Consider the following 20,326-nt stretch of genomic DNA (forward strand, 5'->3'; position numbering starts at 1 on the left):
AGCTCTGGTGTGCGTCGGGTGTCTCGGGGGCGGTGACGTTGTTGTTTGTGGTGGTGTTCCACCTGTCTCGGACGATGTACTGAGCGGTGTTTGGGTATGCTCTGCGTCCATCATGTGTTGATGCACAGGCGTGGTGTCAGAGGGCGGAGAGGGTAAAACCCATGCTGGCTTGACACTTTCAATCGATACCTTTGTCGGAACACCATTGTACATTATGTCCACGGTATGCTTATTTCTAATCAGCACCTGAAATGGGCCCGTATATGGTGGTTGTAAAGGCGATTTGACTGAGTCTGTTCGCAACATTACGTGAGAGCAATTGTACAAGTCTTTGTGTACAAACACCTTACGGTTACCATGGCGAGAAGGTGGCGGGCAACGTATATTTGTGCAGTGACGTTTTAGCTTCTGCACCCAGTGTGTGAGGCCCTCTGATCCAGGTAGTAAGGTTGGTACTAAATAATCTGCAGGAATCCGTAGCAGCTCGCCGTAAACCATCTCGGCAACTGATGCACCAATATCGGGTTTGTGAGCTGTCCGCAGGCCTAACAACACTAATGGTAATGCTTCCGCCCATCTCTCTTGATGACACATCAATGCTGCTTTGAGTGTTCTGTGCCATCGTTCGACCATACCATTACTGGCAGGGTGATAGGCAGTCGTGTGGTGGCGTTGGAAACCAACGGGTACTTCCGTTGCTGTTACTTGCTGTGGTTGTGCTGCCATGGTTGTTGAACCAACGTCATTCCTTTGGTCCGGTATATGCTTTAAGTTCATATCTTTCGAAATATGCAACTGTAAAGTTTCTATCTCATTCTGAAGCCTATGTATTTCTTCCGTTATCGAACCGTATCGTTTGCCGTCGTCGGTCATTGCTTCTGCAGTTAATGTTCGACGTAGCTAACGAAAGATTTAAAGTTCCTTAATCGGAGGTCACCAATTATGTAGGCGACTCGCCTACAACAAATAATTGCATAGCCGTCCGGTATAATGAGTTAACGGAGTACTATTTATTCGTGAAAACTCACACTGAGAAGAAAACTAAAAACAACAGAGAAGTAACAAAAACTAGGAGACTCTATAGTCTTACGGCAAAGAGAAAAACAACACATGATCAAAAAAAACTCTCGCGCACTTTTGATCTCACTTTGCACTAGACATGAAAAATATCACTGCCACAGGGGTTAACGTCAGTGTTAATTTGAATTGTGGGCGACAGGATTAGTTTTGACAGATACTTGAAAACGGACGTAACGAGAGTTGTTCCCATATCATCCTTGAACGTGACTTTTTATTTAATTAACGATTGCGGCCTCATTAAAAGCTATTATCTCATGATTAGGATCAATCCCTCTTTCCTCCTAGATAGTGATAATTCATGAACATTTACGTCATAAGAAAAATGATTACTATTAAAAGTGAAGTTAAGTGACAATTACGTGTTATTCCGTTAGTGTGGATCCGACGTATTATCTCTGAAATGACATTGATATATAATTTGTGTTAGATACTGAACTGAGATAGGAAGTAAATCGAAATAAGTGAACATTTGATACTGAGACTATAGAAGCAGAAGCGCTTAAGGTTTCTCTTCTCTAAAATGGCAAAATAGGTACGAACTTTAACTCAATAGTCGACATTATGTATTGCAAAGACATTAGCATTTCATACTTATTTTTGACGACGCGCTGTTAAACAAAGGATCGTTGAGTCTCTGTACGAGTAATAAAATTAACTCTCAAAACATAATTAATAACGGCGAACTCCGCTTTAACAAATTCTATTGCGTGTCGTCATCGGGCAATAACTGCTCAACCCTGGAGACTTGTGTGGTGAAATTAGAAGTCGGGCATATAAAACAAACTTAAAGCTACAGTGGAGTCGGCACAGCACGACGTGGGCAGTTATAACACCCATCGTGCTGTACCACATACATGTACGTATTTCTAGGTGTACTTGCTCTAGGAAAACCGGTAGCACTTGTATGAAAAACTTTCCATATCTGTTACACGTCAAGGTTATGGTACTGAAATACACTGGCGTCCAACCTTACAGAAACATGCTGTTTCCAGCTCCTGTGTCTAATTGACGATTTAATCAAACTGTCAACAGATGTCGTTTCGATCGTGTTCTGCACGGAAGATGGCATTCCGGTCAATGGACAACCACGCCAGGAATAGCGTCAGGCCATCTATCAAGAGTTTGCAAGGTAGTCCCACATCCACAATCGCCGTGTACACAGTAACACACGGTGCAGTGTGGCACAGAGAAGACGCTTACAGACTCTCTACTGTGGAGAGCCTTAAGAAGAATGGAAGCGGGAGGGTCACAAACTGATATGGCTCGATGGCTTAATGCGAATTGTCCTGTTGTTTCTCGGATGAGGTGACATTATATAGAGACCGAAACTGTATCTACATCTACATCTACATTTATACTCCGCAAGCCACCCAACGGTGTGTGGCGGAGGGCACTTTACGTGCCACTGTCATGACCTCCGTTTCCTGTTCCAGCCGCGTATGGTACGCGGGAAGAACGACTGCCGGAAAGCCTCCGTGAGCGCTCGAATCTCTCTAATTTTACATTTGTGGTCTCCTCGGGAGGTACAAGTAGGTGGAAGCAATATACTCGATACCTCATCCAGAAACGCACCCTCTAGAAACCTGGCCAGCAAGCTACACCGCGATGCAGAGCGCCTCTCTTGCAGAGTCTGCCACTTGACTTTGCTAAACATCTTCGTAACGCTGTCACGTTTACCAAAATGACCCTGTGACGAAACGCACCGCTCTTCTTTGGATCTTCTCTATCTCCTCCGTCAACCCGACCTGGTACGGATCCCACACTGATGAGCAGTACTCAAGTATAGGTCGAACGAGTGTTTTGTAAGCCACCTCTTTTGTTGATGGACTACATTTTCTAAGGTCTCTCCCAATGAATCTCAACCTGGTACCCGCCATACCAACAATTAATTTTATATGATCATTCCACATTCCACTTCAAATCGTTCCGCACGCATACTCCCAGATATTTTGCAGAAGTAACTGCTTCCAGTGTTTGTTCCGCTATCATATAATCATACAATAAAGGATCCTTCTTTCTATGTATTCGCAATACATTACATTTGTCTATGTTAAGGGTCAGTTGCCACTCCCTGCACCAAGTGCCTATCCGCTGCAGATCTTCCTGCATTTCGCTACAATTTTCTAATGCTGCAAGTTCTCTGTATACTACAGCATCATCCGCTAAAAGCCGCATGGAACTTCCGACACTATCTACTAGGTCATTTATATATATTGTGAAAAGCAATGGTCTCATAACACGCCCCTTTGGCACGCCAGAGGTTACTTTAACGCCTGTAGACGTCTCTCCATTGAGAACAACATGCTGTATTCTGTTTGCTAAAACTCTTCAGTCCAGCCACACAGCTAGTCTGGTATTCCGTAGGCTCTTACTTTGTTTATCAGGCAACAGTGCGGAACTGTATCGAACGCCTTCCGGAAGTCAAGGAAAATGGCATCTACTTGGGAGCCTGTATCTAATGTTTTGTGGGTCTCATGAACAAATAAAGCGAGTTGGGTCTCACAAGATCGCTGTTTTCGGAATCCATGTTGATTCCTACACAGTAGATTCTGGGTTTCCAGAAATGACATGATAAGCGAGCAAAAAACATGTTCTAAAATTCTACAACAGATCGATGTCAGAGATAGAGGTCTATAGTTTTGCGCATCTGCTCGACGACCCTTCTTGAAGACTGGGACCACCTGTACTCTTATCCAATCATTTGGAACCTTCCGTTCCTCTAGAGACTTGCGGTATACGGCTGTTAGAAGGGGGGGGGGGCAAGTTCTTTCGCGTACTCTGTGTAGAATGGAATTGGTATCCCGTCAGGTCTAGTGGACTTTTCTCTGTTGAGTGATTTCAGTTACTTTTCTATTCCTTGGACACTTATTTCGATGTCAGCCATTTTTCCGTTTGTGCGAGGATTTAGAGAAGGAACTGCAGTGCGATCTTCCTCTGTGAAGACCAGACAGGGCCAACGACGTGTGACGTCAGAAAGAGTGGACCGTTATTTGGCTGTAAGGGCACAACGGTACCGCATTAGTACTGAATTGCAACTGGCTTCTGACCTCGCCGCAACAGTCCCTGGACGTGTTGTATCGAGGCAAACGGTATGCGGAAGGCTTCAGCAGAGTGGCCGTTATCGCTTAAGACCTGCTGTCAGCTTACCTCTGGCGTGTCTTCACAGAAGGGAACGGCTAGAGTGGTGCTGTCAACATGCCACTTGGACGGTCGACCGATGAACCAATGTTCTTTTCATAGGTGAGACACAATTTGGTCTGCAGAAATGATTCTCGGCTGATTCACACCTTGAGGGCAATGGGAACACGATTTCGGGACCCAGACATTGTGGAATTAACACACAAGTGATGCAGAAAATTCATGCACGCCGAATGTAAAGGCATTTGTTGTTGTTTGTTGTTGTTGTTGTCTTCAGTCCTGAGACTGGTTTGATGCCGCTCTCCATGCTACTCTATCCTGTGCAAGCTTCTTCATCTCCCAGTACCTACTGCAACCTACATCCTTCTGAATCAGCTTAGTGTATTCATCTCTTGGTCTCCCCCTACGATTTTTACCCTCCACGCTGCCTTCCAATACTAAATTGGTGATCCCTTGATGCCTCAGAACATATCCTACCAACCGATCCCTTCTTCTAGTCAAGTTGTGCCACAAACTTATCTTCTCCCCAATCCTATTCAATACCTCCTCATTAGTTACGTGATCTACCCACCTTATCTTCAGCATTCTTCTGTAGCACCACATTTCGAAAGCTTCTATTCTCTTCTTGTCCAAACTAGTTATCGTCCATGTTTCACTTCCATACATGGCTACACTCCATACAAATACTTTCAGAAACGACTTCCTGACACTTGAATCTATACCCGATGTTAACAAATTCCTCTTCTTGAGAAACGCTTTCCTTGCCATTGCCAGTCTACATTTTATATCCTCTCTACTTCGACCATCATCGGTTATTTTACTCCCTAAATAGCAAAACTCCTTTACTACTTTAAGTGTCTCATTTCCTAATCTAATTCCCTCAGCATCACCCGACTTAATTGGACTACATTCCATTATCCTTGTTTTGTTTTTGTTGATGTTCATCTTATATCCTCCTTTCAAGACACTGTCCATTCCGTTCAACTGCTCTTCCAAGTCCTTTGCTGTCTCTGACAGAATTACAATGTCATCGGCGAACCTCAAAGTTTTTACTTCTTCTCCATGAATTTTAATACCCACTCCGAATTTTTCTTTTGTTTCCTTTACTGCTTGCTCAATATACAGATTGAATAACATCGGGGAGAGGCTACAACCCTGTCTTAAACCTTTCCCAACCACTGCTTACCTTTCATGTCCCTCGACTCTTATAACTGCCATCTGGTTTCTGTACAAACTGTAAATAGCCTTTCGCTCGCTGTATTTTACCCCTGCCACCTTCAGAATTTGAAAGAGAGTATTCCAGTTAACATTGTCAAAAGCTTTCTCTAAGTCTACAAATGCTAGAAACGTAGGTTTGCCTTTTCTTAATCTTTCTTCTAAGATAAGTCGTAAGGTCAGTATTGCCTCACGTGTTCCAACATTTCTACGGAATCCAAACTGATCTTCCCCGAGGTCGGCTTCTACCAGTTTTTCCATTCGTCTGTAAAGAATTCGCGTTAGTATTTTGCACCTGTGACTTATTAAACTGATAGTTCGGTAATTTTCACATCTGTCAACACCTGCTTTCTTTGGGATTGGAATTATTATATTCTTCTTGAAGTCTGAGGGTATTTCGCCTGTCTCATACATCGTGCTCACCAGATGGTAGAGTTTTGTCATGACTGGCTCTCCCGAGGCCATCAGTAGTTCAAATGGAATGTTGTCTACCCCCGGGGCCTTGTTTCGACTCAGGTCTTTCAGTGCTCTGTCAAACTCTTCACGCAGTATCTTATCTCCCATTTCGTCTTCATCTACATCCTCTTCCATTTCCATAATATTGTCCTCAAGTACATCGCCCTTGTATAAACCCTCTATATACTCCTTCCACCTTTCTGCCTTCCCTTCTTTGCTTAGAACTGGGTTTCCATTTGAGCTCTTGATATTCATACAAGTGGTTCTCTTCTCTCCAAAGGTCTCTTTAATTTTCCTGTAGGCATTTACAAAAAGAAAAGATCTTTTGTTCAAATTAAAGATGCACATAATTTTATAATCATTTAAGAAAAATGTTCACATTGCAGAATAAATAAAACGAAATCCCACTGATGATGGCACAGCGGTGCCGAAACATGTTTGGGTACTGCGAAAAATCGGTCTTTTGGGTAACTGGCGGACCTCACATCCAACAATTTTAACTGCATACACGGCTAATACAAGGAGATGCAAACAAAATGATGAATACCGTGAAATAAGACTGACATTTAGAGGCTTATCTCACTAGGGGTAAGATAGATACTGCCTACAGGAAAATTAAAGAGACCTTTGGAGAAAAGAGAACCACTTGTATGAATATCAAGAGCTCAGTCGGAAACCCAGTTCTAAGCAAAGAAGAGAAAGCAGAAAGGTGGAGGGAGTATACAGAGGGTCCATACAAGGGCGATGTTCTTGATGACAGTTTATGGAAATGGAACAGGTTGTAGATGAAGATGAAATGGGAGATACGATACTGCGTGAAGAGTTTGACAGAGCACTGAAAGACCTGAGTCGAAACAAGGCCCCGGGAGTAGACAACATTTCATTAGAACTACTGACGGCCTTGGGAGAGCCAGTCCTGACAAAACTCTACCATCTGGTGAGCAAGATGATATGAGACAGGCGAAATACCCTCAGATTTCAAGAAGAATATAATAATTCAGATCCCAAAGAATGTAGGTGCTGACAGATATGAAAATTACCGAACAATCAGTTTAATAAGTCACAGGTGCAAAATACTAACACGAATTATTTACAGACGAATGGAAAAACTGGTAGAAGCCGACCTCGGGGAAGATCAGTGTGGACTCCGTACAAATATTGGAACACGTGAGGCATTACTGACGTTACGACTTGTCTTAAAAGAAAGATTAAGGAGAGGAAAACCTACATTTCTAGCATTTGTAGACTTAGAGAAAGCTTTTGAAAATGTTGACTGGAATACTCTCTTTCAAATTCTAAAGGTGGCAGGGGTAAAATACAGGGAGCGAAAGGCTATTTACAATTTGTACAGAAACCAGATGGCAGTTATAAGAGTCGAGGGACATGAAAGGGAAGCAGTGGTTGGGAAGGGAATAAGACAGGGTTGTAGCCTCTCCCTGATGTTATTCAATCTGTATATTGAACAAGCAGTAAAGGAAACAAAAGAAAAATTCGGAGTAGGTATTAAAATCCATGGAGAAGAAATAAAAACTTTGAGGTTCGCCGATGACATTGTAATTCTGTCAGAGACAGCAAAGGACTTGGAAGAGCAGTTGAATGGAATGGATGGTGTCTTGAAGGGAGGATATAAGATGAACATCAACAAAAGCAAAACGAGGATAATGGAATGTAGTCGAATTAATTCGGGTGATGCTGAGGGTATTAAATTAGGAAATGAGACACTTAAAGCAGTAAAGGAGTTTTGCTATTTGGGGAGCAAAATAACTGATGATGGTCGAAGTAGGGAGGATATAAAATGTAGACTGGCAATGGCAAGGAAAGCGTTTCTGAAGAAGAGAAATTTGTTAACATCAAATATAGATTTAAGTGTCAGGGAGTCGTTTCTGAAAGTATTTGTGTGGAGTGTAGCCATGTATGGAAGTGAAACATGGACGATAAATAGTTTGGACAAGAAGAGAATAGAAGCTTTCGAAATGTGGTGCTAAGAAGAATGCTGAAGATTAGATGGGTAGATCACATAACTAATGAGGAGGTACGGAATAGAATCGGGGAGAAGAGGAGTTTATGGCACAACTTGACCAGAAGAAGGGATCGGTTGATAGGACATGATCTGAGGCATCAAAGGATCACCAGTTTCGTACTGGAGGGCAGCGTGGAGGGTAAAAATCGTAGAGGGAGACCAAGAGAGGAATACACTAAACAGATTCAGAGGGATGTAGGCTGCAGTAGGTACTGGGAGATGAAGAAGCTTGCACAGGATAGAGTAGCATGGAGAGCTGCATCAAACCAGTCTCAGGACTGAAGATAACAACAACAACAACAACAAGACTGACATTGAGGAGGATCCGTAATGCTGTGGGCAATGATAATGCTGACCACTCGAACACATCTTCATGAGATTGTGCGGGTGAATCGGCAAGATTTAACCGCAGTCAGGTACCGTGAGGAGATCTTGGGACCTCATGTGCGGTTGTTGCGAGCTGCTGTGGGCCCAGACTTAGTGCTGATGGCCGATAGTGCTCGACCTCATAGAGCATGGGTCGGTGATGGTTTTTTTTTTATTTTTATTTTGGGAACGGAAGATATTCCATGCATGGCGTGGCCTGCTCGCTCTACCTATTTCAATCCCATAGAGGATGTCTGGGATGCACTAGAGAGACGGGTTGCGTCACTTTTTAATATTTTTGCGGGATCTGAAATTTAAAAACCTCTCTCACACCGGCCTGATTTAGCTTCACTGATCAGGATAGTAAAAAAACATGCGTAAATTAAGGGAATTTTGATTCGCAAAGCAGGCTTATCACATTCACACAGTTCAATACTGTTCTGTCCTGATTGAATTGAGCTTAACTTAAATTCCATAAGGCAGTGAAGCAATTTCGAAGTCTCGGTGCGACGAAAATTGTCAGTCGATCTCCTGAAAACGTTTGTAATAATTATTAACTGTCGGTCTGCTGGTAAGACCGTGTTAGCCCATGTACTGAAAGTAATAAACTGGATATCTTGAGCGTAAAAAACGGCAGGTTCGTCCAGAGTAAATCAGACGTTCCCCACTGATCCCGTGCAACACAGCGTAGTAAGCAGACACTGTCAACGATAATCAGTTACATAATACGCGAACACACTTACTTTAATTTAGTTCATGTATTAAATTCCTTCTTATACAGAATCTCATCAAGACGGCGACCAGCTCAACAATTCATACATATACATCTTCGTTCTTTCATGGCTAACCGGCAAGATCTGAATCATTCTTTTCATAAGAGAAAACATAGATTGCAGAGAAGCTATTCCATAGAGTACGAGGTGCATTCAAGTTCTAAGGCCTCCGATTTTTTCTCTAATTAACTACTCACCTGAAATCGATGAAACTGGTGTTACTTCTCGACGTAATCGCCCTGCAGACGTACACATTTTTCACAACGCTGACGCCATGTTTCCATGGCAGCGGCGAAGGCTTCTTTAGGAGTCTGTTTTGACCACTGGAAAATCGCTGAGGCAATAGCAGCACGGCTGGTGAATGTGCGGCCACGGAGAGTGTCTTTCATTGTTGGAAAAAGCCAAAAGTAACTAGGAGCCAGGTCAGGTGAGTAGGGAGCACGAGGAATCACTTCAAAGTTGTTATCACGAAGAAACTGTTGCGTAATGTTAGCTCGATGTGCGGGTGCGTTGTCTTGGTGAAACAGCACACGCGCAGCCCTTCCCGGACGTTTTTGTTGCAGTGTAGGAAGGAATTTGTTCTTCAAACCATTTTCGTAGGATGCACCTGTTACCGTAGTGCCCTTGGGAACGCAATGGGTAAGGATTACGCCCTCGCTCTCCCAGAACATGGACACCATCATTTTTTCAGCACTGGCGGTTACCCGAAATTTTTTTGGTGGCGGTGAATCTGTGTGCTTCCATTGAGCTGACTGGCGCTTTGTTTCTGGATTGAAAAATGGCATCCACGTCTCATCCATTGTCACAACCGACGAAAAGAAAGTCCCATTCATGCTGTCGTTGCGCGTGGCAACATGCCACACTGGCAGCCGTGTGGTCGTCCGTCAGCATTCGTGGCACCCACCTGGATGACACTTCTCGCATTTTCAGGTCGTCATGCAGGATTGTGTGCACAGAACCCACAGAAATAGCAACTCTGGAGGCGATCTGTTCAACAGTCATTCGGCGATCCCGCAAAACAATTCTCTCCACTTTCTCGATCATGTCGTCAGACCGGCTTGTGCGAGCCCGAGGTTGTTTCGGATTGTTGTCACACGATGTTCTGCCTCCATTAAACCGTCGCACCCACGAACGCACTTTCGACAGATACATAAGTCCATCACCACATGTCTCCTTCAACTGTCGATGAATTTCAGTTGGTTTCACACCACGCAAATTCAGAAAACGAATGATTGCACGCTGTTCAAGTAAGAAAAACGTCGCCATTTTAAGTATTTAAAACCTCATTCTCGCCGCTGGCGGTGAAAGTTCATCTGCTGTACGGTGCTGCCATCTCTGGGACGTATTGACAATGAACGCGACCTCATTTTAAAACAATGCGCATGTTTCTATCTCTTACCAGTCCGGAGAAAAAAAATCGGAGGCCTTAGAACTTGAATGCACCTCGTAAATACACGCTCCAAAGAATGATAAGGCTTAGAAACTACTTTGCATTGATAGTCATCATATATTAAAGTTTAGGAATCGGTAAGATAAGCAGAGATATTTCGAGATATGTACTGAGTTACATTATTTATAAAAAATTTCTGAAAATATCGCGGAGAGACCGTTGCAAGAGACATTACAACTTCAGCGTCCACCAACCGCTCTCCAAGACTTGCGAGCAGCTGTACTTCAAGGATTGACGTTACTGCCTCAACATGAGACCGATGACATTCACAGCACGTCCCGTCGTTGTCAGGCCTGTGTTGGTGGCAGAGGTGGTCACACCCCACAGTGAGCACAACAACCAGTTGTTAGAATGTGTGTGGAAATCCGTTAAGTTATGTATGTTGCAGTTCGTTACTTTCTGTATCCTTTACATTGTTTCTACTTCGCTATCACCTGTTTGTACAGTATTGCGGCAAAATAAACGCAACGTTGAAAAATTTTCGTTTGTTGTTTTACTTTCATGAAGAAGTGTTCGAGTGGTCAACATAATCCCTGCCCACAGCGTTAGGGACCCTCCTGAATGTCAGTCTCATTCCACAATGTTTGAGTCGCGAAATCGTGTTCCAATTGCCCTCAAGAAGTGAATCCACCGAGAATCATTTCTGCAGACCAAATTGTGTCTCACCTGTGAAGAGAACATTGGCTCATCGTTCGACCGTCCAAGTGGCATGTTGACAGCACCACTCTCTACGTACCCTTGTGTGAAGACACGCCAGCGGTAAGCACCATTGCAGCAACCATTCACGTAGTCTGAAATAACCCCGCATCAAAAGTTCACACACCACTGCCTGTGTAGCCCAACTTGCCTGTGTTACTGCAACTTCTCAGCGGCCCAGTGCGGCTTTTTTTTTGTTACATTGTAACCTCCCCCTCACTTATCGACCTTAATGACAGTGAAAAATTAAACCGCGTGTACCTAACGGAAATTTGGGAAAAGCAATCGTCACCGAAGTTAATCTGTCGGTGAAGAGGGAGGAAAGGGTTACATCTAAATGAAAGGAAAAATGCTAATGAAACTGGTGGAAATTAATTTTGAAAAGGTGTAAAGTTAATAAAGAAAGTAAATGTGCGGCCGTTACCTTATCAATTAACTAGCGGTAATTAGATATTTGAGTTTTGGGGGAAATTACAGTCGCCAGTCCTAAGGACAATTACTATAGTAACTGAAAAAGAAAGGTTATTACACATATAATTAGCACTAGAAGCGTGGCAACTGAAGGTTGACACGTGTGGTGTGAAAACTGAACTTTTGTCAGAAGTAATAAATTTCGCTACACTCTGACTTAATTTAGCGAAAGAATTAATAAAACCGGAAAATCGAAAGTTAATTTAGTGACTGAAGTTAATAGTGAGCTTTCTTTCTGAAGCACATCGAAATTCAGTAAAATACGGTTAGTCTTGGACTACCTCAACAATCATTTCAAAAGCTACTTGAATCTACGCAATTTAGAAATAAGAGAGTTAACTTTGAACTTGAATTAAATGATTCTGAACAATTAACGATAGTAAAATTTAGTACGTACCAAGCTGAGCTGCAGTCACTGGTAAGCTAAAATATGGTAACAAAACTCGCACACTTAATTTGTGCTTGTGTAATCTAAATATTGTAGCCAGCTATGAATACTTTAACTGAACTTCGAAACTAAAGTAGTGAAATTCGAATGATGCTGGCGTTTCAATTTCAACGACACTCGGGTTCATTCCGGAAAAGGAAGGGACGCTGCTTGGTAATGCAATTGGGACAATCAGCAACAAACGTTCATGCAAAGTTGCTGTAATTTTGTGATGCAACAATTTTAAAAGTTTGAAAAGCTGAGGTCTGCCATACAGTTCTAAAACTTTACGTGCTTCTAGTCTTCCTTGTTGGTTGATTGAAGGTTTGAAGCCGTCGATCGAAGAGGTGGCGACAGTCACTCATTGTCGGCCATCGCTGTTGCAGAAGCTGGATGTTGGCGCGCCTTTTTCTCGACACAGTCACCAGACGAAACGGGCTCTTGATGTGCGCCACCTAATGCTTCCCGTCCGCGACACTATGTCAGAAACTAACATCGCAAGTCGAGCGCAATTAACATGCTGCCAAACCCCGAAAGCGCGGCAACTCGCGGGAGCTTCACACAACACACCTGCTCCACTGCACCACCCCAGCCAGACTCTCCCTCTGCCCGCACTCCACGCGACAGAGTTAACACTACAAAAGATCCTAAACATTTTTGTTCTCCACACGACCTATCGATGTATTCGTTCGACCGCACAATTTTCCCTAGGCCAGACCCAGCGTATAAATACAAATAATATTCACAAAACAAACCAATTATAAATCGACATAAATGCATATGTACAAACAGTAAAACAATTACAATATATAAAGACACAGAAATGTCATATCTTCAGGTGACAAAATAAGGAAAAATCTATAGTACAATAGATGGAAATAGAAGGATATGCATTTCCGGCGTTACAACATCACCTTGCCGTAATTTCTAATAATTTGTAAGGGAAACTTCGTCGTTGAAGAGAATTCTTTCAAGAAAGAACCTAATTCCATGACATCACATCAGAACTTAAACAGGAACGATCACGTAGATAATGTGGATAAGGCAAACCAAAGACTGCGTTTTATTGGTAGAAAACTTAGAAACTGTAACTCGTCTAGGATAGACTCTGCCTACAAACCACGCTACATCGTCCTCTGCTGAGAATTGCTGAGAATTGCTGAGCGGTATGAGATTCTTACCAGTTAGGATTGACGGAGAAATCCGGGAAGTCTAAATGAGTGTAGGTGGTTTTGTATTACCACGACAAACAGGAGAGAGAGAGAGAGGCGGATTGTTAAGCGGTTTCGGGTGGCAGTCATTAAAACTAAGACTGTTTCGTTGTGGTGAGAAACTAATCACTACGTTTCTCCTCTCAATGTGGAAATATTTTATTGAGACGAACCTGCATAGGGAGAAATGATCATCGTAATAAAATAAAAGACATCGGAGCTAGCACGGAAAGATACTCGTGTCCTTTTTTCCGAGGTTGGAACGGTTGATGAATAGTTGAACCCTGTACCAGGCACTCAATTATAAAATGCCGAGTAGTAAGGTAGATGTAGATGTAGCGACAGCATACCATACGCCTTCAGCTATCCTGCTGGTTACTCTGCTGATCGAGTAAAACACGATACAGATGGTAGCTGTTCGTAAACAAAGTAGGAACAACACTCGCATGATGTATTTCAGAGGCACTCGAAATTTGTGTAGAATTAATACGTGGATTACAAGCAACAACAGCGAGAAGGTGTATCGCACTGGCTCCACTCGTTGCAGGACTGATTCCTCCCCTCTGCATAGTACTCCGGTGCCCTTACATAAACAATTTTTGCACCTTTTCCCTTATTGTCATTCTCGTTAAACGCCATCTCTCTGGATACCTTTGTGAATACAACGCAACTGTTCTCTTCCCGTTACACCTTCACTCTCTGTAGTGAAGTAGCATACCTGATTTCTTTTGTTTTGTGAGAGACATCCATTTTTTTTTTCAACCTTGCGTGCACTCGACTGCTGTGAACGACACAGACGGAATGAAAGCTATGTTGACTCTAATGCCCGTTTCATACCGCGGTACAACTGTCCATTAACTCCTTATAGGACTTGATGGTATCCTTGTTTCGGTATGTAACTACGCAACTTCCGCATATGACTACAATCGGTTTCATGTTAAAAACATAAGTCCTAAGTTCTAAATATTACATTTAGTCCGAAGTTGTATTATCAACAGAAATTACGAGTACTATAGTTCTATATTGAAAAGCGCAGTTAGTGTAGATATCTATGTAATTAGCACAGTTAGGAAAAAGAGACTACGTGACGCTAGTGAAGGTTTTCTCACAATTCATCTGGGTGAAAACAGAATTGCGATATCGTAAAGAGTCCTGGAAATGTTTGAGATGACCCGTGTAGCTGAATCATTCTATATACACTCCTGGAAATGGAAAAAAGAACACATTGACACCGGTGTGTCAGACCCACCATACTTGCTCCGGACACTGCGAGAGGGCTGTACAAGCAATGGTCACATGCACGGCACAGCGGACATACTAGGAACCGTGGTGTCGGCCGTCGAATGGCGCTAGCTGCGCAGCATTTGTGCACCGCCGCCGTCAGTGTCAGCCAGTTTGCCGTGGCATACGGAGCTCCATCGCAGTCTTTAACACTGGTAGCATGCCGCGACAGCGTGGACGTGAACCGTATGTGCAGTTGACGGACTTTGAGCGAGGGCGTATAGTGGGCATGCGGGAGGCCGGGTGGACGTACCGCCGAATTGCTCAACACGTGGGGCGTGAGGTCTCCACAGTACATCGATGTTGTCGCCAGTGGTCGGCGGAAGGTGCACGTGCCCGTCGACCTGGGACCGGACCGCAGCGACGCACGGATGCACGCCAAATCCGTAGGATCCTACGCAGTGCCGTAGCGGACCGCACCGCCACTTCCCAGCAAATTAGGGACACTGTTGCTCCTGGGGTATCGGCGAGGACCATTCGCAACCGTCTCCATGAAGCTGGGCTACGGTCCCGCACACCGTTAGGCCGTCTTCCGCTCACGCCCCAACATCGTGCAGCCCGCCTCCAGTGGTGCCTTGGTGCCAATGATGGTCGTATGCGTGTTTGGCGCCGTGCAGGTGAGCGCCACAATCAGGACTGCATACGACCGAGGCACACAGGGCCAACACCCGGCATCATGTTGTGGGGAGCGATCTCCTACACTGGCCGTACACCACTGGTGATCGTCGAGGGGACACTGAATAGTGCACGGTACATCCAAACCGTCATCGAACCCATCGTTCTACCATTCCTAGACCGGCAAGGGAACTTGCTGTTCCAACAGGACAATGCACGTCTGCATGTATCCCGTGCCACCCAACGTGCTCTAGAAGGTGTAAGTCAACTACCCTGGCCAGCAAGATCTCCGGATCTGTCCCCCATTGAGCATGTTTGGGACTGGATGAAGCGTCGTCTCACGCGGTCTGCACGTCCAGCACGAACGCTGGTCCAACTGAGGCGCCAGGTGGAAATGGCATGGCAAGCCGTTCCACAGGACTACATCCAGCATCTCTACGATCGTCTCCATGGGAGAATAGCAGCCTGCATTGCTGCGAAAGGTGGATATACACTGTACTAGTGCCGACATTGCGCATGCTCTGTTGCCTGTGTCTATGTGCCTGTGGTTCTGTCAGTGTGATCATGTGATGTATGTGACCCCAGGAATGTGTCAATAAAGTTTCCCCTTCCTGGGACAATGAATTCACGGTGTTCTTATTTCAATTTCCAGGAGTGTATTTACGAAAAAAAGACGCATCTCTCTGTACCTTTGATTTTACATATTTTAAACCTTTGAGATTGAAGATATGATGTATTACCCTTTACAGCCCAGCCCCTTCCTCTCATTTCTGGTTTTGAACGATGATGATGATGATGATGATGATGATGATGATGATGTTTGGTTTGTGGGGTGCTCAACTGCGCGGTTATCAGCGCCCGTAGAAATTCGCAATCTTTACTCAGTCCAATATCGCCACTTTCATGAATGATACTGAAAGGATGAGGACAACACAAACACCAAGTTCGCGGGAGAAGGAAATCCCCAACGCAGCCGGGACTCAAACCCGGGTTTTGGACGAGGGGTCTGAAATAACAACAACAAAAGATCGCTCTCAGCTAATCTTACAAACCTGTAGTTTACTTTGTTCTCATCGTTTCCGCAGCAGTTATGACTGTAGTGCACTAGCCGTTCTGCTCTTGCGTGACTGCAGTTCTAAGTAGCTACGCCGAAAACACGTCGGAGCAGAAACTAGAACTGCCTTATGAAACAAGGTTATGCATTTCACTCGGACTTGCCAAGCCGGAAAGGCGTTATTGTTAGTTTGATCGCGGGGTTTCTGCCGCTCATATTGCAAACAACCGCAGTGACCGCATCTCACAATGTTCTCACTGGGTCAGTATTACCTGTTACATGAACCTGAATCACGGAACTATCTCACACTTCTCATAGTAAGTGCGGTCATGTTATGGAGACGCTTCTGCAAAAAACGTCAGAGCTCTCACAGGTATTCGTTACGAGGTATGTAGCAGACATAGGTAAGCTGTAGCAAGGTAAGCTGGGCAAGTTCCATTAGCTTGAGTGCAAGTATTGTCTCTGTGCGACATTTATTCCTCATAAAGTCATTGAAAAGGGCAACCTAGCACGTGCTATACCTGTTCTTCTGCTGACCTCGTTCCTATTAGTGTCCCATGATTCCGACCCATCTCAGTACGGCAGTTCAGTCATTGTACAAAAGTAATAAAAATAATGATTCGTACTGTGAAGAATGGGACAGCATCTGCTGACATCAATCAAGGAATCAGACATGGCAGCCCATTGTTATCCACCCTTTCTAATGTTTACATTGACGATATCGTTCATAAATAATTGATATTATTAAATGACACATTAGCAAGTGATAATTTTAATATTATGACGACACTGTTAGCTGAAGATCATATTATAATAGGAGAATCTGGAGAAAATGTACAAATTTCAGAACAAAAATTGAGTAATGTTGTAGCTAAATACGGGTTGATAATATCGACAGACAAAACAAAAGTGCCGACATTCCACGGATTGGAACTCACAAGAACTCAAATTATTATAGGGCTACAAATAAATGAGAAACTGAGAGAGATTAAATGTACAGGACGCAATTTTAAATTTCCCAAGTCAGATGAGGTAGAGCTAAAAACAACAAGATTCAGCCATTTCTGAATACTGTGAAACTATGCAACGTAGATTAAAACATAACGTATAGTAAGATACATTCTTCAGAGTTAGGACGTTACTTTTGCTGAAGAATGGTAGCGAATGTTGGATCCTATCATCTGATGCCCCCCCATGAACCATGGACCTTGCCGTTGGTGGGGAGGCTTGCGTGCCTCAGCGATACAGATGGCCGAACCGTAGGTGCAACATCAATGGAGGGGTATCTGTTGAGAGGCCAGACCAACATGTGGTTCCTGAAGAGGGGCAGCAGCCTTTTCAGTAGTTGCAGGGGCAACAGTCTGGATGATTGACTGATCTGGCCTTGTAACATTAACCAAAACGGCCTTGCTGTGCTGGTACTGCGAACGGCTGAAAGCAAGGGGAAACTACAGCCGTAATTTTTCCCGAGGACATCCAGCTCTACTGTATGATTAAATGATGATGGCGTCCTCTTGGGTAAAATATTCCGGAGGTAAAATAATCCCCCATTCGGATCTCCGGGCGGGGACTACTCAGGAGGACGTCGTTATCAGGAGAAAGAAAACTGGCGTTCTACAGATCGGAGCGTGGAATGTCAGATCCCTTAATCGGGCAGGTAGGTCAGAAAATTTAAAAAGGGAAATGGATAGGTTAAAGTTAGATAGTGGAAATTAGTGAAGTTCGGTGGCAGGAGGAACAAGACTTTTGGTCAGGTGATTACAGGGTTATAAATACAAAATTAAATAGGGGTAATGCAGGAGTAGGTTTAATAATGAATAAAAAAATAGGAGTGCGGGTTAGCTACTACAAACAGCATAGTGAACGCATTATTGTGGCCAAGATAGACACAAAGCCCATGCCTACTACAGTAGTACAAGTTTATATGCCAACTACCTCTGCAGATGATGAAGAAATAGATGAAATGTATGACGAGATAAAAGAAATTATTCAGGTAGTGAAGGGAGACGAAAATTTAATAGTCATGGGTGACTGGAATTCGTCAGTAGGAAAAGGGAGAGAAGGAAACATAGTAGGTGAATATGGATTGGGGGGAAGGAATGAAAGAGGAAGCCGCCTTGTAGAATTTTGCACAGAGCATAACTTAATCATAGCCAACACTTGGTTCAAGAATCATAAAAGAAGGTTGTATACCTGGAAGAATCCTGGAGATACTAAAAGGTATCAGATAGATTATATAATGGTAAGACAGAGATTTAGGAACCAGGTTTTAAATTGTAAGACATTTCCTGGGGCAGATGTGGATTCTGACCACAATCTATTGGTTATGAACTGCAGATTGAAACTGAAGAAACTGCAAAAAGGTGGGAATTTAAGGAGATGAGACCTGGATAAACTGAAAGAACTAGAGGTTGTAGAGAGTTTCAGGAAGAGCATAAGGGAACAATTGGCAGGAATGGGGGAGAGAAATACAGTAGAAGAAGAATGGGTAGCTCTGAGGGATGAAGTAGTGAAGGCAGCAGAGGATCAAGTAGGTAAAATGACGAGGGCTAGTAAAAATCCTTGGGTAACAGAAGAAATATTGAATTTAATTGATGAAAGGAGAAAATATAAAAATGCAGTAAACGAAGCAGGCAAAAAGGAATACAAACGTATCAAAAATGACATCGGCAGGAAGTGCAAAATGGCTAAGCAGGGATGGCTAGAGGACAAATGTAAGGATGTAGAGGCTTGTCTCACTAGGGGTAAGATAGATACTGCCTACAGGAAAATTAAAGAGACCTTTGGAGATAAGAGAACCTTTTGTATGAACATCAAGAGCTCAGATGGAAACCCAGTTCTAAGCAAAGAAGGGAAAGCAGAAAGGTGGAAGGAGTATATAGAGGGTTTATACAAGGGCGATGTACTTGAGGACAATATTATGGAAATGGAAGAGAATGTAGATGAAGACGAAATGGGAGATAAGATACTGCGTGAAGAGTTTGACAGAGCACTGAAAGACCTGAGTCGAAACAAGGCCCCGGGAGTAGACAACATTCCATTTGAACTACTGATGGCCTCGGGAGAGCCAGTCATGACAAAACTCTACCATCTGGTGAGCACGATGTATGAGACAGGAGAAATACCCTCAGACTTCAAGAAGAATATAATAATTCCAATCCCAAAGAAAGCAGGAGTTGACAGATGTGAAAATTACCGAACAATCAGTTTAATAAGCCGCAGCTGCAAAATACTAACACGAATTCTTTACAGACGAATGGAAAAACTGGTAGAAGCCTACCTCGGGGAAGATCAGTTTGGATTCCGTAGAAATGTTGGAACACGTGAGGCAATACTGACCTTACGACTTATCTTAGAAGAAAGATTAAGAAAAGGCAAACCTACGTTTCTAGCATTTGTAGACTTAGAGAAAGCTTTTGACAATGTTAACTGGAATACTCTCTTTCAAATTCTGAAGGTGGCAGGGGTAAAATACAGGGAGCGAAAGGCTATTTACAGTTTGTACAGAAACCAGATGGCAGTTATAAGAGTCGAGGGGCATGAAAGGGAAGCAGTGGTTGGGAAAGGAGTAAGACAGGATTGTAGCCTCTCCCCGATGTTATTCAATCTGTATATTGAGCAAGCAGTAAAGGAAACAAAAGAATAATTCGGAGTAGGTATTAAAATTCATGGAGAAGAAGTAAAAACTTTGAGGTTCGCCGATGACATTGTAATTCTGTCAGAGACAGCAAAGGACTTGGAAGAGCAGTTGAACGGAATGGACAGTGTCTTGAAAGGAGGATATAAGATGAACATCAACAAAAGCAAATCGAGGATAATGGAATGTAGTCAAATTAAGTCGGGTGATGCTGAGGGAATTAGATTAGGAAATGAGACACTTAAAGTAGTGAAGGAGTTTTGCTATTTAGGGAGTAAAATAACCGATGATGGTCGAAGTAGAGAGGATATAAAATGTAGACTGGCAATGGCAAGGAAAGCGTTTCTCAAGAAGAGGAATTTGTTAACATCGAGTATAGATTTAAGAGTCAGGAAGTCATTTCTGAAAGTATTTGTATGGAGTGTAGCCATGTATG

The sequence above is a fragment of the Schistocerca cancellata genome, chromosome 7, assembly GCF_023864275.1.
Source record: "Schistocerca cancellata isolate TAMUIC-IGC-003103 chromosome 7, iqSchCanc2.1, whole genome shotgun sequence".
Classification (NCBI taxonomy): domain Eukaryota; kingdom Metazoa; phylum Arthropoda; class Insecta; order Orthoptera; family Acrididae; genus Schistocerca; species Schistocerca cancellata.